Below are 7,120 nucleotides of genomic sequence, written 5' to 3'. Positions count from 1 at the left end.
GTGGTATGGCTGGGGGTCTCCAGTACCACAGACTCCACAATAAAGTTATATGCCTGGCTGGAGTTAACTGATATGGTAGATAATACTAGTTAAACTTCCCCTTTCTGTAGTGTATTTATTACCCCAGTCTGTCTGTGTCCTGTGCGGTTCTTTATTACCCCAGTCTCTCTGTGTCCTGTGCGGTTCTTTATTACCCCAATTTGTCTGTGTCCTGTGCGGTTCTTTATTACCCCAGTCTGTCTGTGTGCTGTGTGGTTCTCTATTACCCCAGTTTGTCTGTGTCCTGTGCGGTTCTTTATTACCCCAGTCTGTCTGTGTCCTGTGTGATTCTTTATTACCCCAGTCTGTCTGTGTCCTGTGTGGTTCTCTATTACCCCAGTCTGTCTGTGTCTTGTGTGGTTCTTTATTACCCCAGTCTGTCTGTGTCCTGTGTGGTTCTTTATTACCCCAGTCAGTCTGTGTCCTGTGTGGTTCTTTATTACCCCAGTCTGTCTGTGTCTTGTGTGATTCTTTATTACCCCAGTCTGTCTGTGTCCTGTGTGATTCTTTATTACCCCAGTCTATCTGTGTCCTGTGTGGTTCTTTATTACCCCAGTCTGTCTGTGTCTTGTGTGGTTCTTTATTACCCCAGTCTGTCTGTGTCTTGTGTGGTTCTTTATTACCCCAGTCTGTCTGTGTCTTGTGTGGTTCTTTATTACCCCAGTCTGTCTGTGTCCTGTGTGGTTCTTTATTACCCCAGTCAGTCTGTGTCCTGTGTGGTTCTTTATTACCCCAGTCAGTCTGTGTCCTGTGTGGTTCTTTATTACCCCAGTCTGTCTGTGTGCTGTGTGGTTCTTTATTACTCCAGTCTGTCTGTGTCCTGTGTGGTTCTTTATTACTCCAGTCTGTCTGTCTCCTGTGCGGTTCTTTATTACTCCAGTCTGTCTGTGTCCTGTGCGGTTCTTTATTACCCCAGTCTGTCTGTGTCCTGTGTGGTTCTTCCTGTGGCCTAATAAATGTCCTCAGCAATTGTATCCTGACATCTCATCCACCTGCATGTAACAGTTTCTAAAACTAATGAGACCAGAACCACCACTATTGCTTTACTATAGTGTCAGTATCACAGAACTGGACTGTCCCACCTGTTCAGGTAACCAGGACCTCCTAGATGGACCCAAACACATATGAGGTGGAACAGGGACAACTGAACAGGAAACCACACAACTGAGAGGGTTTGAACTGAAGGAGTGGGTGAGCAAGACCACACTGTTCTACCCCCTACACTACTGGGAAGAAGGAGTGAAGGAGTGAAGGGAGTGATTGGAGTGAAGGGAGTGAAGGGGAGTGATGGGAGTGAAGGAAGTGAAGAAGTGAAGGGGAGTGAAGGAGTGAAGGGAGTGCTTGGTGGAGACATAACGGGTGTTTTTACTGTTTAATAGTACGAACAAACAAAAGAGTTCAACAGTGAAGGGATGTTTAAGGGCCAGAAAACCCTCAGCCACTTCTAATGAAAAACAAAGTGACTTGTCTGGTCTGAGGGTCAAACCAGCGTCTGCACTAGTGTGATGATGCAGCTCTAACCACTATGTGTGTGTAGTAGACTCAGGACACTGTTTCTCTCCAGAAACACAGCAGGAAATGAACACAGAACAAAAGACAAACAATTGTAAGACAGACAGACAAACACACAGGGACACCTCCTGCTACAGGACATTTCTCCTCCTAATAAACAACTGATGGAGAGGGACCCTCCCCAGAAGACACAAGACAACACAGACATGAATGAAGAAAGACAACAGGGGACTCTTGTTGGGAACTTTCCACTTGAAAAAATACCCACACACCAAGGCTTCATAGAGTCATAATGAACACTGATTAACTCCCAGCTTGCTGGCATTGCAAGCCTCATGTTACAAGTAAGAGAGAGTTGGAGAATGTGTGTGGGTAGATGATGCTGAATTTATTCCTCCTTTTCTCCTAAAACAAACACACCTGTGGTGAACCCCTTTTATTAGTTTGACCTGTAGAATGGTGACATTGTTTACTGGGGTATTAGTGTTGTAATATTGGGGGAACTTCACTCCCTCACACACTGGGAGGAACACATCTACCCCACTTATGAAAGAATCTGAGTGTATAATGTGTCACTCACCGTAGGACTGAGGGCACAGGTCCACTTCTGAATACAGGAGGAGGCTCCATGGACCAGTCACTCTTCATAGACACACAGCTGGGTGCTGGATTTGCTGCTCTCTCTCTCAACCTCCTGATGATACTGAATAGTGAAAATAAATCACACTAGGGAACAAACCAATTAAACCCACAACAATCTTATCCAATCAACTCCACCTGGTACCTGCACTCACTGGACACTTGATTAGAAACACCTGTCCTTCAGCAACACAAATGAACCACACACATGTCCTTCAGCAACTACACAAACATACCACACACCACACCTGTGTCAGCAATACAAAAATACCACACACACACATACACACAAAGACACAAACATGCGGATCAAACCTCTCCTTCAGCAACTACACAAACATACCACACAGACACACACATCATACCTGTCCGTCAGCAACACAAACATATCACACACACACACACAGACACACACACACACACACACACACATCCTTCAGCAACACACACACACACACACACACCTGTCTGTCATCAACACAAACATACTACACTCCTTTTCTCCTAAAACTAAAACACACCTGTGGTGAACCCCTCTTATTAGTTTGACCTGTAGAATGGTGACATTGTTTACTGGGGTATTATTGTTGTAATATTGGGGGAACTTCACGCCCTCACACACTGGGAGGAACACATCCACCCCACTTATGAAAGAATCTGAGTGTGTAATGTGTCACTCACCATAGGACTGAGGGCACAGGTCCACTGCTGAATACAGGAGGAGACTCCATGGACCAGTCACTCTTCATAGACACACAGCTGGGTGCTGGAGGTGATTCACTCTTCATAGACACACAGCTGGGTGCTGGAGGCTCTGCTCTCTCTACCCTGATGAAGATGAGGAAAGTGTTGAGTAATTACATCCTTCACTACATCTCATTTATCCTGAATATTCCCTCTTCCTGTTTCCTCAGATTAAGTGCTGATGGAAAGCTCCTCACTGTGGGTCAGAGGTTCCTCCTCCACTGCTGGAGTTATGAGGCTCCATCATGGAGTTGTTCCTCTTCACACACACACAGCTGGACACCGGAGATGCTGCTCTCTGCTCCCTGTCAACAGTTCATACACAGAGTGAATCACACTGAATCAAATCCTGACAAAACTCACATCAACATTACGTGGCTGGAGAACTGAAACAGTGATGATGACAGAATACTGAACACACTGTTATGGCTTCATTAAAATATTCCACTGAATACAAAAAAACAGTTATACACACAAAAGTTATTCTTAATGAATTTAGAATTAACTTTATTCCCATAAAGCTGTGCACCATCATTTGTTTTATGTCACAATATTTCAAACATTTTAAATCATAAATCTCCATGATGCCCAATCAGACATTCCAAAGGTCCTCAAAGTGCCACAGAGGAAGATGGAGGCGTTTTTTGAGAGCCTCTACTGTACTGTTTTCACACAGTGGGAAACTGGAATCTTAATGCTTTCAAATGTATTTATTAGGGCTGTCAGCCTTAACACTCATGATCAATTTAAAAACATTACCTTTTTGGTTTTTTACACAAATGAATCATATTTCCCAGTTTGACCCCAGCGTCTTCCCATATATCCCGCATGGATTTTTACCAGTCTGAATTACTGACAGGAGTGACAACAGATAATACGATGACTGAGGAGACAACAGCCGTTGTGCTGAATGGCAGCTTCCTTGCTATTCAATTAATCTGAGATGTTAAAGAACAAATGGAATCCTTAAACCAGTGTATCATGCATTCATTCATTCTAACACTACACATGTATTTGTTTTATCCCCCAAAATACAAATAAATACTAGCATTGTAATACTGTATTAAAATGTTAAACTTCATGATTAATAATGATTAATCTATTTTTATTGATTAATTTTTTAATTGATTGGCACCACTAGTATTAATGAATTAATATTATATATCTTTGTCCTTAATTAGTGTACATCAGCTGTTCACTACATTTACGGTACACTATAGGTGTGGTATCTTTGTCCTTAATCAGTGTACATCAGTTGTTCACTACATTTACGGTACACTATAGGTGGTGGTATCTTTGTCCTTAATCAGTGTACATCAGTTGTTCACTACATTTACGGTACACTATAGGTGTGGTATCTTTGTCCTTAATCAGTGTACATCAGTTGTTCACTACATTTACGGTACACTATAGGTGGTGGTAGCTTTGTCCTAATACACAAAGGAAGTAAATCTCCCAGCTGATATGAAACAGTATTACCAGAAGAGAAATATGCTAAAACATGAAAGTGAAACTAAACCTATACAGAGAGCACATGGAGTAGCATGCCTGCTTGTTAGTAACTGTAAACATCAACTAACATTTTTTTTTCATCACAAAACACCAATATGAAGATGCGCGACTTACATTTTATCAGTAACACAGAGTCTCTGGGTTTAACACAAACAGAGTTTTACTGTGTGGGTAACACTCAGCACTGCTTCCTGCAAGAAATGACGTCTGAACTCATGCAACCATACAACCGATATCTTTAGCCAATTACACAGAGTTTAACTGGATATTCAACCAATATCTTTAGCTAATGACACAACATTTATCTGGATAATCGACTGATATTTAGCCAATGACACAAAGTTTAACTGGATAAATATATTATAAGGAAAACATTTAATTAAATAATATTCACTCATAATTCTTCCAACACTTCTGGGCCTTTAGAACAGAAGCAATCTGTCAATGATCTCCACAGTGACCACTTTGCTAACATCTTGATGATTCTATTCTGTGAAACAACAAAGTCTAAACTACATTGCATAGATATTATTGTGGTGGGTTATGCCAGGTTATCAATACATAAGATCAATAAATATTTCAGAGCAATCACCACACAACAAACAAAGAAACAAAAGATGTTTCTGTTTTCAGTTGTGTTCTGTAAGGTATTTCAAATTCCAGGTATTTCAGTTTCATGTGTAAGACATGAAATTTAGAAAGATAATCTATAAACAAAATGCCAGTATGTTTACTGGGATAAATAACCACATGGGTTCTGTGGGTTCACATGTACTCTGTAGGGTTGTGTGGGTTCACATGTACTCTGTAGGGTTGTGTGAGTTCACATGCACTCTGTAGGTTTGTGTGGGTTCACATGTACTTTGTAGGGTTGAGTGGGTTCACATGTACTCTGTAGGGTTGTGTGGGTTCACATGTACTCCGTATTCTATGAAGTGCAGACCTATTTAGTGAATTGTCTGTGTGGAACCGGTTTCATCTACAGCAGAAGGAAGTGTTGTGAATGTAGATAATTATGATTATGGATAATGAAGATCAATAAAGTAACATAAAGGAACAATGTCTCACATTTATATATTTATTATTATTTATATTTATATTATAAAATATTAGTTCTTCTGCTGTTTTGGGGGCTTCTTCTCTTCCCAAATTACCTCCTCAGTCTTGGAAAAGATGAATTCACATAGAACACATGTTGCTGGCATGCACAGGTGTTTTTACCATTATATAAATGTGTGGATGTACAGCACATCACTCCTGTCAGTAAACCAGAGCATCTCTCTCTACATACACTTTCTATATATTAATGTCACTATATCTATCCTACCTACTGCTCACTGGATGTCTCTCACTAGCCTATCAGTCAATATGTCCTATCAGTAACCTTCTATCTAGACAACACTGAATCTCTCCATCTCTCAAATTCTCCCTTCTCATAAAACCCTCAAGCTTGGGTGTCTTTTCTTGACTTATAAGCATTCATAGAGTTTGTGACTGAGACAGATGTGTGATCAGGTTTGTTTCAGACACTGTCAGTCAAAGACAGGAGCGGCAGGTTCTGTATCACACCTGTAGAAACACAAGCTTCGTTTAGCCGTGGTCACGTGACATGGCCGCTTTGAGCCACACTTCGGATCAGAGTTTTAAAACGCTGCGCTTCAGAAGCTCCAAACAAGCGTAGAAACGTCAGTACTGACCGTCCCATCCCAAACTATAGTTAATAATACAGATAATGAACTATACAGGGAATCTGAACTGTCCAGTGAGGATTTGAACAACACTACAAAATGGCTGAAACTGAACAGGAAACTAACTGTAAAAAAACAAACGTTACAGCAGCAACTTTACGTTTAGGCCAGAGGAGTTTAAACTGGGAGAATTTGGAAAGATTACTGACTAACTACGACTTAAAATCGAGATTTACAATAACTGACAACGTATATCCGAGCCAGTTAAATATTATTTAAAAATATAACTGTGCGATCGTACTTGGCCATTTTAGTGTCCGTCATTTTAGATGCGTACCGTTAACTTCACCAGGACTTTAATCTTTACATTTAATCCACGTTTGGGTGGACCTACGATTTAAACACAGAACTATGTACTTACAAAACACGCTGTTTAAACTGCACCGACATCGCATTTTAACAAATAGGACGAACTTACCGTGAAATATTTTAAAGGCGCGTAATCGCGACAGTTCAGAAAATACTTTCGTTTTCTTGAGAAAGGAGGAACTACAGGAACACCAGTGGGCGTAAGTAGAGCGCATGTCAATCATTTTCGTATGAAGCCAATTACACAACCGATTTCTTATAACAGTCATTTTTGTTAAGCCAATCATCAACCAAAGTTAGCTGTCCATCATTTTGCTGCAGCCAATCATACACTATACAGTCTATACAGCCAATGGATTCACAGTCCCGCCTACACGGACTTGTTTTCCGGCTCCGCTGAGAGTAAATCTCCACTATGTCGGCACGTTGAAACACTTCGGAACTTAACAAACCACTTTGTTTGTAGATCTAACTTACAGATGATCGTAATTTAGATAAGCAGCCTCACAATAAGCATGTAAGTGTGTGAACGTCCATAGCATGTTGTGCTATATGACAAATAAAGAATCTTCTTAATGGCTGAATGCTGGGCATGATCTGTGCGCGTGCGCGCCCGT

The 7,120-nt window shown here is 41.0% G+C and overlaps 1 pseudogene across 1 annotated transcript in view; it reads right to left on the bottom strand.

Moving 5' to 3' along the window:
* The window catches only part of LOC113569027 (NACHT, LRR and PYD domains-containing protein 12-like), a 66,800-nt pseudogene extending 60,116 nt beyond the window's left edge, over positions 1–6,684 (bottom strand). Inside the window, exons 1-4 of the transcript XR_014122759.1 lie at positions 6,613–6,684; positions 3,132–3,239; positions 2,872–3,018; positions 2,132–2,254 (exon numbers count right to left, since the gene is read on the bottom strand). The product of XR_014122759.1 is annotated as an NACHT, LRR and PYD domains-containing protein 12-like (transcript). The remainder of the gene's footprint in view (positions 1–2,131; positions 2,255–2,871; positions 3,019–3,131; positions 3,240–6,612) is intronic.
* Positions 6,685–7,120: the final 436 nt, after the last annotated feature.

Source organism: Electrophorus electricus, chromosome 1 (assembly GCF_041902795.1).
Source record: "Electrophorus electricus isolate QZ-2024a chromosome 1, ASM4190279v1, whole genome shotgun sequence".
NCBI classification, from domain to species: domain Eukaryota; kingdom Metazoa; phylum Chordata; class Actinopteri; order Gymnotiformes; family Gymnotidae; genus Electrophorus; species Electrophorus electricus.
This window is presented reverse-complemented; position numbering and strand designations above follow the sequence as displayed.